Source organism: Amblyomma mixtum, chromosome 8 (assembly GCF_055824585.1).
Source record: "Amblyomma mixtum isolate Tamu chromosome 8, ASM5582458v1, whole genome shotgun sequence".
Taxonomy (NCBI): Eukaryota; Metazoa; Arthropoda; class Arachnida; order Ixodida; family Ixodidae; genus Amblyomma; species Amblyomma mixtum.
Window position 1 is genome coordinate 52,889,039 of NC_143019.1, and position 14,595 is coordinate 52,903,633.

General features: G+C 45.0%; 1 long non-coding RNA gene across 1 annotated transcript; it reads right to left on the reverse strand.

The window, feature by feature from the left end:
* Nucleotides 1-1,868: 1,868 nt before the first annotated feature.
* LOC149332444 (uncharacterized) lies at nt 1,869-10,957 on the reverse strand. Its single transcript, XR_016285327.1, has 3 exons — nt 10,901-10,957; nt 5,924-6,109; nt 1,869-1,996 (listed from the first exon to the last, which is right to left on the reverse strand). It is a non-coding gene; the product is annotated as an uncharacterized LOC149332444 (long non-coding RNA).
* Between the last annotated feature and the right edge of the window lie 3,638 nt (nt 10,958-14,595).

Below are 14,595 nucleotides of genomic sequence, written 5' to 3' on the forward strand. Positions count from 1 at the left end.
GGAGCACAACAACGGCAGAAGCGAACATGTATACATGCGTTCTACGCGCGGCGCCGGCGCGACCCGCAGTCCCTCGGGCCGCGCGCGCCGACAGATGGCGACTGGTGTCGAGAGTAGGAGTGCGCCCGCAGCCTGCGTGCTAGGGTAAAAAAATCTGGTCTCCTCGCAGCGTTATCAGATGCGCCGCAACGAAGGGCGAAAGGAGGGCGAGAAGGTGGCGCATGCGCAGTAGCGTCATACGAGGAAGCCGAGCGCGCGCCGATGCACACTCGCAGAGCGCGCGAACGACGGCGAAGGTCGACCGGCGGAGCCGCGGTCGGCGGCGGCTCCGCCGATCCCGTCCGCCTTTCCAGTGATGTGACGCGGCGAACTCGCGCACGCGCAGAGAACGACGTAGTCGTGCGGACAAAATTTGCGAACACTTTTTGCTGATGGGCGCGGCAAAGGCATATAATGCTTTCGCATTAAAAAGACTCAAATGGCTGCGGGACTTCCTGCCCAAGCAAAGCCATCTGAGCCATAAACAGATTAAAATAAGTGAACAGGCACTAAAGAAAAAAGTAAACTCAAAATGGTATCTTAAATCGAAATGACAATAAGGAAAAAAAAAGCCCAGTATGCCTTGAGCGGAAATTCAAAGCAAGGGCTGGAAGTCGCGCACGAGATGTTGGCTGATGGAAACAATGAAAGCCAGGATCAAATGCCGTGCACACAAGAAAGAAAAAACAAATAAATTCGGTGAAATAAAGTGGCATGAACCTGCAAAGCGATGAGAAGACAGTCGAGGTTTGAAAAATGCAGGATCAGCGCAAACCATCGAAATGCAGCTTGCACAACCGAGACCCGATTCCACGACCTTAGACTAAGCAGTTGTTCCTAAACTTTAGCATCCTACCAAAATATAGAACAAAAGTGTTTGCTGAATTAGAAACAACTGAGCGAATAGCTTTGGTGTCGTACTGTAAAGCAAGGAAATAGTGTGAAGACGTGTTTAGAAAAGAAAAATAGTAAACCGTCCCGGTCCATGCCACATAGGTGCAGCTGGATTGAAGAAGCAAACAGCACAATACACCGGAACAGGAAAGAAAACTAGCGTTACACTTTCAACAGGACTTTAATCGAACATGCTATCAGCAGCAAAAGTTTATGAAAACCGGGGCACTTGGAAAAAAAGAAGTCATTGTACCTCCACCTTGCGGCCGAGTCACGTGGTATTGTGATCAGTGGGTAGAGCCTGCCCCCCCCCCCCTCCCCTCTTTTTTATGATTTTTTTTTGCGCAGATTCGCGTCCTGTAAACTTCTTCTGCGGAACCTGCAGTGATAAGTAGCTTCGCCAAGGAAGGAGAGAGGCAAGAATCATCATCATCATCAGCCCGACTACGCCCAGTGCTGGGCAAAGGCCTCTCCCATGTCTCTTCAATTAATCCTGTCCTTCGCCAGCTGCGGCCACCGTATCCCCGCAAACTTCTTAATCTCATCCGCCCACTTAACTTTCTGCTGTCCCTGCTAGGCATTTATAATGCCGGCGTATCACACCGTTTCCCAGCAGGCTGGCATGCATCACATTTTTGCCCGGTTCATCACTTTCTTAGCCAGCAGGTTGCTTTGAGTTTATACCAGCGTGCGAGGCCATATTCAATGAGCTGCCTCGGTCACATCCCGTAGTCGCGGCGGTCTTATGACTGATATCCTTCCTCTACCAGCGGCTTCGAGCTTTTCCTTTTAAATAATCGGCTTCAGTATACGCGCAAAAATAAAGCAAACAGATGCCTTATCGCTTATTACAGGAAAGACCACTTTATTTGTTTTTAACACCTTTGAGAGCTTTCGAAATGCAAGTGACTGAACTGGTATTGTGGTTTTCTTTATTAAATTGAATTGTTTTCATCGTATTCCAATGGGCGGCGTTTCGTCTGCAAGTTTAGTCATTTTGTATCGTTTCCCTCTTCCTATGTTTATTTATCTTCGCTATAGGATGGCTCCGTGGGTGCTGAAACTGAAAGAAGACGTTCTGAACTTCAAGTACGCAAAGCAAACAGCACAAGACAAATGACACAATAGCGTGCACCACCGGCGATTTATTCGAATGGTGAAGTCACATATTTGTACACTGCTGAAATTATCACGTGACTCATCGCATAAAAGCGAGGGACCGAACCATGCAGCATCGTAAACGGCATTAAAGGACATGATTAAAAGTTAGTTTTTGAGGCAAAGCACGGAAACAATATATCGCCAAGAAATTAATGAGATAACTAATATAGTGGTGAAAGAATCGTATCAAAACAAGTGCATTCGGGATAACGGCATAATTAAAACGTGGACCAACTCGCCCCTTATTCTGCCGTTCGAAAGAGTGTGTATACACCGAAGAATAGTACATAAAACGAAGCCAACTCTTCTATTTCTCATGAAAGCTAACATTGAGCTTTTAAAAGCCGTTCTCGTAAAAACCAAAGAGACCAACTGGAGCACGTGTTGATCGTTTTTTACTACGCCAGCCTCACAGTAACAGCAAACTATGGCACACTTCCAAGTTGGTTCTCGGATAGTGTTACAATATTCGTTTCAACTTGCTGTCCTCCATGAACATATAAAATCGCGCCTTTAAATTTCGTCCGCAGTACAGTACCGTTATAGTTTGGGCTCAAATATTCAAATTGCTGCTGTAGAATGTCATACCGGAGGCGCCTAGACAAATTTTACTGTGCAGGGTCACTCAATTCGCAGAAAAACTGAGTACAAGGTCCGGTGCGATTTTCACTCCTTTGGCTCAAACGGTTAATGCGGATTCCTGCTGAGCTCAATACTTTAAGCTCAGCGCGACGACCTTCAAGATTTTCAATTTCGCATTACAATCGTTAAAGTCATCGCGCATTCAGGAGCATCTCGCTGTCGACTTGAACAGGCTGCACAACAAGGAATGCCAGCTACGGCACCCCGTCGTGCAGCAGTGGTTACCTGCTCACTACGGACTCGCAGGGAAAGCAGCGCATGGCGATACCTCCGTGCTGCTACCCCATCGCTTTTCTGGTAGCGATGGCGCCAGAATTGTGGGTGCGGAATCCTGGCGGGCGCAACGATCTCTGTGGTGTGATCCGGAGTGCCAATACAGTCCACTGCTTGGTATCGACACCACTTGTGACTGCCACGCAATTTAGATAAGCGGGACCGTAACTGACTGTCCCGATTTCGCTTGGGCGTTTCTTACCCTAAATACATTCTTCATAAAAATTGGTGCATCAAGCAGCCCTGTGTGCTGGACATGTGGTGTTCGCGAAGGTCTTGAACACATGGTCTACCGTTTCCAATATTCAATAATCACCGCAAGGCATTACTAACTGCATTAGCGCTCCGTCTGGACGGAGCACTGTGCCTGGAGCATGTTCTTGGACTCTGGACTGATGCGGCTCCTGCTGCACGTGGGACAAAAGCGCTACTAGTTTATCTTAAGGACATGGACTTGAAGGCACCCTTTGATGAGCCTGTGTGTTAGTGAATGCGCGATTGTCGTCTATGCTTGATTTCACTTTTCATCTTTTCTTCTTTTTCCTCCTTTTTTTTCTCTATTTTCACCGTCTTTCTTCACCTTCACCTGGCGGTGCATGCCAGGTTACCTACCAGGCACACCTTTCCTGTAATCATTAAAACCTCTTTCTCTATCTCAGCAACAAAATTCTATGAACATTTCATTTTCATTGGCGTTCACTCTGAAAAGAACGAGGGGCTTAAATTTTTCAAGCTTCAAGTGATAACTTCTTCGGGATTTAAACTGTCGGCAACGTCTGGTACAGAAAAAGTCAGTGTCGACAAAGGTGTACATTATTCGGGATAAGATACACATTATGGCCAAACCTTGTCTTTAACTGACCCCCGTAGTTCACAAACGTAAATCAAAGTACTGCTGCCACTCTTTTGCGCACAACATGTTATTATTTTCATCAACTGGTAGACACACATTACTTATTGAACAGAGGAACGGAGATCACATTTACTTTCTTTTTTCTTTAATGACAAGCATCAGCAAAGGGAAAAAGCCTGGATTTCTCAGTAGCATCCCTTCGTTCAGTCCCGTCGAGAGTATACACTAAGGAGCTCAAATTCAACACCATCAACACCAGCCGGACTACGCCCACACCAGGAGAAATGTCTCTCCTATATCTCTCCAATTAACCCTGTCCTGTGCCATCTGCGGCCACCCTATCCCCGCAAGCTTCTGGATCTCATCCACCCAGCTAACTTTCTCGAGTCCCCTGCTACGTTTGCCTTCTCTTGGAATCCACTCCGTTACCCTTAAGGACCAGCGGTTATCTTGCCTTCGCATTACATCTGCGGCCCAGGTCTATTTCTTCTTGATTTCGACTAGAAATGTCATTAACCCGCGTTTATTCCCTGACCCATTCTGCCCTTTTCCTGTCTCTTAACCTTACCCCCATCATCTTCCTTTTCATAGCTCGCTGCGTTGTCCTCAACCTCAGTTGGAACATTCTCGTTAGCCTGCACGTTTCTGCCCCATAGGTGAGTAACGGTAAGATTGAGGTGTATATTTTTCTCTTGAGAAATATTGGCAAACTACCATTCATAATTTGAGAGAACCTGCCAAATGCGCTCCACTCCATTCTTATTCTTCTAATTATTGCGCTGTCGTGATCCGGATCTGTGGTCACTACCTACCCTACGTAAACGCATCCTGTTATTACTTCCACAGGCTCGCTAAAACTTACTGCATCTAGAAAACATAACGCAATTCCTCAAGCCAGATTTGGCTCTGCTGTGAACAGAAATTGGAACGGGTGGTATGTATTACGCTCCTTCTGAGCTGCCGATCGCTCCATTGTCTGTATTCTTTCTATGCTCGCCATTATACTGGCTCTGGCATGGAAAAAATGTGGTGCTCTTTTGGGCTTAGATATTAACGCGAGAATGTTAAGAATCCCATACAGCAGAAAAACCGTCGTCGTCATCGGCATCGTTGTCCCTTGTCGGCGTTGGCATCGGTGTCATTGACCGCGAGGGAAAAATCACCGAAGACTCCCTAGAGAAGCGATCTAGCTGGGCCACCCAGGTCGCGTGACCTTCAGTCCTCCTCGCAAGCCGCCCACAGTGGCAGGTGGAAGTTAAATTAATGATTGGTCGCATAGGTTGCTCCGGAAGAGCAACCTGGTTTCCAGCCTCGTCTTGTGCTCTGCTCTTCCCGTGTATTGTGTCTTCCGGCTGGTTTTAAGACGAACCAGTTCCAACTCGCTCAGCCGTCAGGCTTGTTGAGCAACCTGAGCCACACAACCCCCAACGGTTGCAGCACCTACCATCCCTGGGAAGTGGCGCATCGCTTAACCGCTGCACCACTTCGACAAGGGTGGTATGAGGACTCCCAGAGATCTATGAATGTAAAGGTGAGAACAACCTATTCCGCATAAATGGGTATTCCCATTATCGCTATCACGTCACTCCTCCGAGGTGGAGCTTATGTGTTCCCCACCAATTTTTAGCCGACACTCAGAAGCAGAAAGGGCCCTTGTAGTAGCTGGAACCTTTTGGTGTACGTTCTTCTTATTTTCTGCAATGATGTGGCTCATTCCATCATTACTTTCTTTCTCAGAATTTAGTATGCTGAGTGTTCGCCCCACATGGATCTTCCAACAAATCGTATGTGCTTTTACTAACGATCGCACTACACTGCAAGAGTTGACTTCAGAAACGCTGCCTCATAAGGCCGCTTTTTCCTCCGAGCGATGACTACATTTTATTCCAATCGGGGCCCTCATTTCAATTTATTGTTTTGTTTTATTCCGGAGTTTCATAGGATTTCCGTTTCTTCAAGCTTTGCGCAGTTTCAACTACATTACGTTTGTGTCAAGCTAATGCGGTAGAAAATATCTCAGAAAACGCAATTTTTGCTGCTAATATGTACTTGCGTACTTACCTTTACATTTCTGCATACATTCAGCCTCACTTGCGAACATTATTTTTTCTGCACCTTGGCCAGCGCAGTATTCGTAACGTCCGCATGTCTTATATTGGTCGTTGTAAAAGTAGCCAGCCTTGACATTGTCTTCACAGTCGCTGTAGTCATCGATGTAAAAATGCTTGCACCTGTTGTCACCCAGGGCTGAAAGCAACCGAATAGCTGTTTGGTAATGTAAAGGGACGCAAACTGATTCACTTTCCTCTTAGAAGAGGAAACCAAAACGGGGGCTGTAGGTACCTCACGTACATCCATTGCGCGTCGCCGCTCAAGATTGGTGTACATTCTTCCAGGAAATATCAACTGCATTTATTGGTTACGTGTATGTTCGGACTTGGACAGCTTTTAATTTTTAAAGCTTTGGTGGAAATGCTGGGGCGTTTCTTTGATAGCGCAATTTTAGTTTTAGTTTTTCTAATCGGCCAATAACATTTCCTGGAGAACAATAATCGCTTCTTTTTGGTTATGTGGCATTTTGCAATATGTGGCAACATATGTGGCATAGGTAATACATAGAAGTCATGAAAAGGAGTCGTAGGTTAAAATGGAAATAAAAGTTCATTTCTTCGGCTTGATTTCATAAAAATCTCAATAGACAAGAGAAAAGGGAAATGAGGGGCTCGTTATAAATATTAGAGATGCCAACAGCCACAGAAACCAAGGGACACAGGGAATTTTTTAAATTTTGTTTATTTATTTTGTGGTGTTGATCAATTTATATTACTGAATATGATATCGCTTAAAACTAATTGATTAGAAAGGCAAAAGAAAAAACAACCACATGGCGCCGGTAACTCAGGACGGTAACTCAGGACGGTAACTCAGGACATGCTACGTCCGCCGCTTAAGAGCGTGGGTGGCGCTGGTGAACACTCCCAAGGTTAGGTTATTTGTAAACATAAATACCCCCGAAAGCAGAAGATTTGACAGCCGTCGCCGTAGCTCAGCGGTAGAGCACCGGACGCGTAATTCGGAGGTCATGGGTTCGGATCCCACCGGCGCCATGTGGTTGTTTTTTCTTCTGCTTTTCTAATCAATTAGCTTTAAGCGATAACATATTCAGTAAAATAAATTGATCAACACCACAAAATAGATAAATAAAAATTTAAAATAATCCCCTGTGCCCCTTGGTTTCTGTGGCTGTTGGCTTCTCTCAATAGACAAGAGAAAGAAAAAGCAAAAACAACTGAGGACCAACTATAATCTCGATCGGGCGAGTGCCATCTACGAGCCGTCGTCCGCCAATAGCAAGTGTGCGATATACGAAGCGGATAGCCAATCTACAACAAGTACAGACGACAAGAGTATGGGTCCTACTGCTTTCTTCAGTCGTGGCATTTTAGGACCTCTGAAGGCGGGCGACGTCTCGATTTGTTTAGCGCGAAAGTACTGCTTAACAGTGTCAAACCTAGCCAAGATTCTTGTGGCGTCCTTGATCTAGAGGGTGCAGAAATAAAATATATATTACCGCGGCTAACCCGCGGCTGCGCGAACAAATCAGCTCCTCTGGCCAGTGCACGAGAGCACTATAACTACTATAACTACTCGAGTTAGACTGCAACGCACTCTCGCATTGCACATTGCCGTATTCATTAACTTCCATCGACTTCCAACTTCGGTATAGTATACAGCCTTAGTTGTGAGCCACAACGCGGTAGCACTGCCGCAAGTTTACAACCTCTCCAGAATCATGAGTTCTTTAAACTACCTCCTTATTACAGCTATAGAACCTCAGAAATAACAGAGAGTTGCTGGATATACGCTCAATAACTGACTTGTTCCCGGATGAGACATGCATAGCAAGGCTTGTTGGCTGAGGAGTAGCTCTAAGTCAGCGTGCATAAATATGAGTGACCGTATGTTCGGATGGGATGCTTTGAAGCGAAATGTTATAATTTTAAATTTATTCATTTGTCTTTTGCCAGCAAGCTTGTCGCATGTTGCCACGCATATGCAAGTTTGCCTAGTATTGCCTTTGAAAATCATTGACGAGGGCTTTAAACACTTCTTTATATTTACCTACAAACGAAAAATCCTCGTTTTAACTTCTCCCTTTCTTGATGAATCCGATAACTCCGAAAATAATTGCCGGGCGTCCAGCATTCTCGGGCAAAAATTTAGAAAATTGGAAAATTTTAAGACGCTCTCATGGAAATATTGAAGGTATATGATCTATTCTTATGGTGTGTTGGAAAACCTTTCTTTTAAAGTGTTTCCCTCAATCGCATCGAATAGTTAGGATTGCCATAGAAAACCAATGGGGATCGATTTTGACGATAGCAAAAACTTTAATAAAAGAAATAGTCTGCCGTCAGGTGATCTGCGGATATATTGAATGTTGCAGCGAAATCTTGCAGTATAATATAAAAAATGCGCTCATGAACGATTCCCTGCTCCAAAATGCTTTTGTCCCGAAATGCTGTTTATGTAGGTCATAATAAACTTCAAGGTATTAACATCGTAGTAAACAATGCGCTTACTTAACTCTTAAAAATTAATTGCCTATTGCAGCAGCAGAGGCGCGCGCTGATCAATGACGAGCTGTATCAACAGATCTTTTTCCTACAGTTAGCAACGCAGAGCCGCCAAAGAAAGTTCTGATTTGATCCTGATGCTTAGATTTTCTATTAAATAAATCTTTTCATGAGTTTGCAAGCTTCCTACCTCAACCTTGAATGAAAGTCTTGAAAGGCAGCCCCCCCCCCCCCCCCTACTATTTTCTGCTGGCTGTACAAGGTTCTATCGAAGAGGTAGCCAATAGGTTGGATGAGCGGCAACAGAAGTCAATAGGTTTGTTATTAACTGATGTCTCGGAACAATACTCAAAGTGATGAAATTTACTCTTAGGTACTCTGCGGTGTGACAGAAAAATTAGATGGCCGTTGGCAGACGTAGCATTCACTCCTTCCAGGCCCATAAAAACAAAAACTTCGAGATCACTGCGGTGACCCCCACTGGAGCAATGCGACAGCAAAACATCCACATATTATTTTGACGTCCGTGGCTGTTCTGCTGGCCATGTAATATATAGACGTCCATGGCTATTTTGACGTCCAAGTGTATGTTTTCGCGTTTTTTTCGCGTTTAATTAACTAACCAATTACACCTCATCAACCAAATTTTTCCCGCGGCAATATTTTATCACACACTATCTGTCACAGTCACACTGTCACGTATATATCTTCAGAGAATGACGTAATCGTGTGGACAAAATTGCGGACACTAATTGCTGACGCGACAGAGCCATAAAATGCTCTCGCATTAATAATCGAGAGGTTCTAATTAATTTGCGCAGCTATAGCATTTTTATTCATCTCATTGAATATGCAGCATAAATAAGTCCACACGCAAATTCTTCTTTGGGGAATGAGCCCATATGTATGTGGTAATTGGGCTTGTATTTGATGAAACTTTCAAAACAGAAGAGACCAAAGCTATATAAAGTTTAAATAAGCTTAAGCTTTGGTATGCCAAAATTGTTGACCTAGTTTCCTTTACAGTGTCAACTCTCGTAAAAGTCGTGCGTTTTGCAGCGCTCAAGGAACCGTGAACGCAATCCGGGAAGCCTTGAAGTGTGTGCCCTTTCAATGAAGCGTTGAGAAGACTCTTTTGGTGCGTTTTACTAAATTAGAATACTGGTTTATTTCCTGCCCTCGAAAATGTGAACGAGGGGCGGAAACGGGAAAGCCTCATTCCCTCATGAACCAGTAGATATTTTTGCATACACTTGTTTGTAGGGTAGGAACGGAAATAGTTATGCGCCCACATCTCTTTTTCGTCTTTTCGAAGCGTTTTGTCCCGAAAGCACGTGGTAGAGCGACTGCTCCGGTGAAGTGGTGGTCCCGGGTTCGATCCCCAGACCAGGACGAATTTTTCTTTAACTACGAAGTTTCTGAGAAAGCTGTATAGCTTTCCTTTGTAGCCGTATGGCTGCGCTCCGGTGGACGTCAATGAGTAATTACTCCCTTATTACAAATCTACTCCACCTTGGGGGATTCCCCTAAACATCTGGTCAAAGCACAATCAACTTTTGAGGAACAAATAACGCGGTTGGTGGATGATTGTATAAGAGAGTGTTGATTTTGCATCTGCGGTGAAGCGTATTTTCTGATGTTTAGAATTTTGCATTATGGCTTGAAAAACTTTTTTTTTTCGTTTTGATATCCGAACGTATTAAGAAAGAATACGGCATATCGTTGCGCTAAACGTGTAAAGAATTTAAATTTATTTTCTGCTTTTATATGAGTAAAATCTGGCAATCTTTTGCGTTACTTGAGATCACAGACTGCATTTCTTACTTGGGCCACTACTACAATGAAACAGGATTAAAAACTCTTATGCATGTTTTCTCTAGAGAATGGATTTCAGATGAAGCCAACACATTTGTCTTAGCCAGTGTTGGCGCTGATGTGGTATAATGAAAAACTGTGCATGTAAACTTGAGATATCCAACCTACCCTTCTATGATAACCTAGTCCCCAAAAAATGGATTTCTTTTTTTTTATGCAAGTGGTTTTAACATGGCACACTATCCAAAACTGTGATTTTGAGGTGGGATATGCCTTACAGGCACGAGAAAAAGCGGAGCCCTGCGCACTGCTTCTGAAGACCTGATTACTTTTTCATTATTTTCGGCTAAAAGTACTTTAGGTGATTGGCGAACAGGACGTAAGAATGGTGCAAAACAAAGAGACGCAGGTTGCAATCTGTACAATCCCTGCAAGGTATCTGCCACAAAGTAATGCTTCAAGTGGTGCGCTCAATTTGAAGAAACTAGGTCGCGTCTAATAAAAGCAGAGCCTTCGCTTACAGTGACGCCAATATGATGTGTTGAAAACGAGTGCCTTTTATGAGAAGCATCAATCTGAACAGACTACAAAGCTATTATTTCAAGAACTATCAAGCATTCAAATAAAGAATACCCTAAGCACTTACCAGCCACGACGAGAGTCAGAGCGAGGAAATAGAGGAACATTTTGTTTGGGATTTCCTTTTAGCGCCTCAAATGCTCTAAGGGTTTTGTATGCTTCCTTTTGGCGTGAGGTTCTTATATACTCGATGCCGTGAGTAAAAAAAAAAAGATATCATTTGTTCCCTTGCTTCGAAGATGTTTCATAAAAGTTTCTTGACCGTTGCACATTTTAATTCCTAGCAGTAGAACAACCCTATGCCCAAAACAGAGAATTCCACGGAGACCGCGTGTGGAGGCCGAGCTGCCTTATCAAAAGGCCGCATGTTGCTTTTGGAGCTGCTAGCAGTACAATAACCCGCTTTACTCTAACATTTTGGCGCATAAGGTCAAGTAGAGCTCACCGATAGTAGGTAGGTAAACTTTAATGATCCCTGATTTTGATAATTATAGTTTACGTACCTACTGTTCATGAGCTCTACTTGACCTTATGCGCTCAAATGTTCTGGTAAAGCGGGTTATTGTACTGCTAGTAGCGGCCTTTTGATAAGGCAACTTGGCCTCCACCCGCGGTTTCCGTGGAGGTGCTTGATTTTGGCATAGTACTATATAAATTGAATTATTTTCTCTGTGTCAATCATATCGCCTGACATATTTAATTTCTTTCACTTTACAAGAATTCCCCGTCAGATTTGCAAAAAAATATCAACAGTGAGGTTTCTAATACATAACACTCAATATAAAGGTTATGTTCGCGGAATGAAGCTGTAGCTGTATTTACAAGGCGCGACTGCTCTAAAACATCTTCCATAACATGCTAAATGAGATCGGTGTACAAATTTAGGTAATTAGCCTCAATACGGTGTGTCAGAAACGGTTTAAATGTCAGCACAGAAACAACGTTGCCTTCGCCTGGCTCCTTACTTTATGGATGGCGTTTACATGTTCGGTCTTCGTCCACGTGACAGCTGCCGGCGTCCAGGCGTCCAAGCATCGGTACGCTCCCCTTGAGTGCGCTAGATGTTGTAGATGTAGTACAGGGGCGCTGGAAAGAAACCCGAATAGAGCGGAGCCTTTGCGTTCGGCTGTTCGCATCTCTTTTCATCACGCTTATACTTCAGTGGAAGCCAAAAGGCACTATCACTCTGAACAGAAAGGAGTAGAAAAGGAGTAAGTTGTCATTTAGCGCTAAAGGACAGTTTCCTCCCTTGTTACTCCCACATAGGAGTATTCGTGTTTAGCGTTCACAGTCGTCCGTCATGCGTTCTAGTACGACTGCGACGTCTTTTCCTTACCACCGGGGTAAAAGCGCGATCAAAAGAAATTCGAACAGCGAAACGCGTAGGTACCGCCGGGTAAATTTCCTCCTTTGGAACACCACAACGATATCAAAGAAAGTAGCGAAGCTTGGACGAGATAACTCTTCTTTTTTTAGGCAAGAACGCTAAGAGATTTTTTTGCCTGAAGTACCGGCATTTTGATACAGTATAAAGCAGAATGAATGAGTGCCGCCCTTCTGCCTCTGTACGACCCAGCGCTAGTTTGTTCAACTAATGGTGCCTCGCCAGTTCGAGCACCTACTACCAGGGCAGCACCAGCTAATCGCGCAGCTGGTGGGTATATAAACCATGGTGGCGGTCAACAGTTTCCATGATATGTAAATTGTTATGCCATTTTTTTCTTTGTATCTTTCTTGTCTTAAGGATAGCATGACCCTTAAGGGTAACAGACCAGATTCCAAGAGAAGGCAAGCGTAGCAGGGGCGGCGAAAGTCAGAAGGACGGATGAGATTAAGAAGTTTGCGAGGACAGGGTGGCCGCAGCTGGCAAAGGACAAGCTTAATTGGAGAGACACAAGCCGCGGCGATGGCCGAGTGGTCTGAGGCATCGCGAAACAAAGCTGCACTGTTGCCACTGCCTCTGTGGCAACAGTGCAGCTTTGTCTCCTGGACGAAATTCGAATCAACGTTTTCGATTATTTCGGTGTAATTCGGCTTCAGCTTCGCCCCAATTTTCGGACGTTTGCCGTATTTTGCATATAGTTGAAACTACGGGAATTTTTCTGCTTAGTCACTCTATTCCCCTCATACGTCCTCATTCCCTCGGCCGATTTTCAGGTGCGAGAGCACCGCCGCGGTGGCTCAGTGGTTACGGCGCTCGGCTGCTGACCCGGAAGACGCGGGTTCGATCACGGCCGCGGAAGTCGAATTTTGATGGAGGCGAAATTCTAGAGGCCCGTGTACTGCGCGATGTCAGTGCACGTTAAAAAGCCCCAGGTGGTCGAAATTTCCGGAGCCCTTCACTACCGCGTCCCTCATAGCCTGGGTCGCTTTGGGACGTTAAACCCCAATAAACCAACAAACCAACCAGGTGCCAGCCTTTCACTACAGCGTCTCACATAGTCTGAGTCGCTTTGGGGTAAGGGAGTAATTACTCATTGGCGTCCACCCGAGCGCAGCCATACGGCCACAAAGGAAAGCTACACAGCTTTCTCAGAAACTTCGTAATTAAAGAAAAATCCGTCCTGCTCCGGGGTGGTCCCTGGTTCGATCCCCGGACCAGGACGAATTTTTCTTTAACTACGAAGTTTCTGAGAAAGCTGTATAGCTTTCCTTTGTAGCCGTATGACTAAGCTCGTGTGGACGTCAGTGAGTAATTACTCCCTGATTACAAATCTACTCCACCTTGGGGGATTCCCCTGAACATTTGGTCAACACTGTTCCCACTTCGAGTTATTGATCAATTCGCTCTCGCCCTACCATAAGCTTGCCGTCCCGGTTAGCTCATTTGGTACAGCGAAACGACTGCTCCGGTGATGCAGTGGTCCCGGGTTCGAACTCCGGACCAGGACGAATTTTTCTTTAACTACGAAGTTTCTGAGAAAGCTGTATAGCTTTCCTTTGTAGCCGTATGGCTAAGCTCGTGTGGACGTCAGTGAGTAATTACTCCCTTATTACAAATCTACTCCACCTTGGGGGATTCCCCTAAACATTTGGTCAACACTGTTCCCACTTCGAGTTATTGATCAATTCGCTCTCGCCCTACCATAAGCTTGCCGTCCCGGTTAGCTCATTTGGTATAGCGAAGCGACTGCTCCGGTGATGCGGTGATCCCGGGTTCGAACTCCGGACCAGAACGAATTTTTCTTTAACTACGAAGTTTCTGAGAAAGCTGCATATCTTTCCTTTGTAGCCGTATGGCTAAGTTCGTGTGGACGTCAGTGAGTAATTACGCCCTTATTACAAATCTACTGCACCTTGGGGGATTCCTCTAAACATCTTTCGGTTAACCTCCCTGCCTTTCCTCTTCTAAATCCTCCTCCTCCTTGAGCAGTCGCTTTGACGTTAAACCCCAATAAACGAATCAGGTGCGAGCTCAGAGCGGGGTAGCAACTATGCGGCCAGATTCTTTGCTTTTCTTTGTTTTGTAAAGGTAATAAACTATGCCATTATAAACCCGTCGGCGCGCGGGATCGGAAACATCACACACAAACATGGAGGCAGGATAAAGGGGAAGCAATAAAAGGTCTCTACTTGACTTGGGCGACGTGCGGTGGATGCCGACAGCAGAAAAAGACATCTCGAAAGGTCAGACGTGGAAGCCAAGTTGTGCGATAGAAAAAGTCAGAGGATGTTTTCCGAGCACTTTACATGTGGAAAGAAGGTTTTCATTGGGAGCTGGGAGAACCGGCCACGCAGGAGCGCATGCCCAAGATGAGCTGA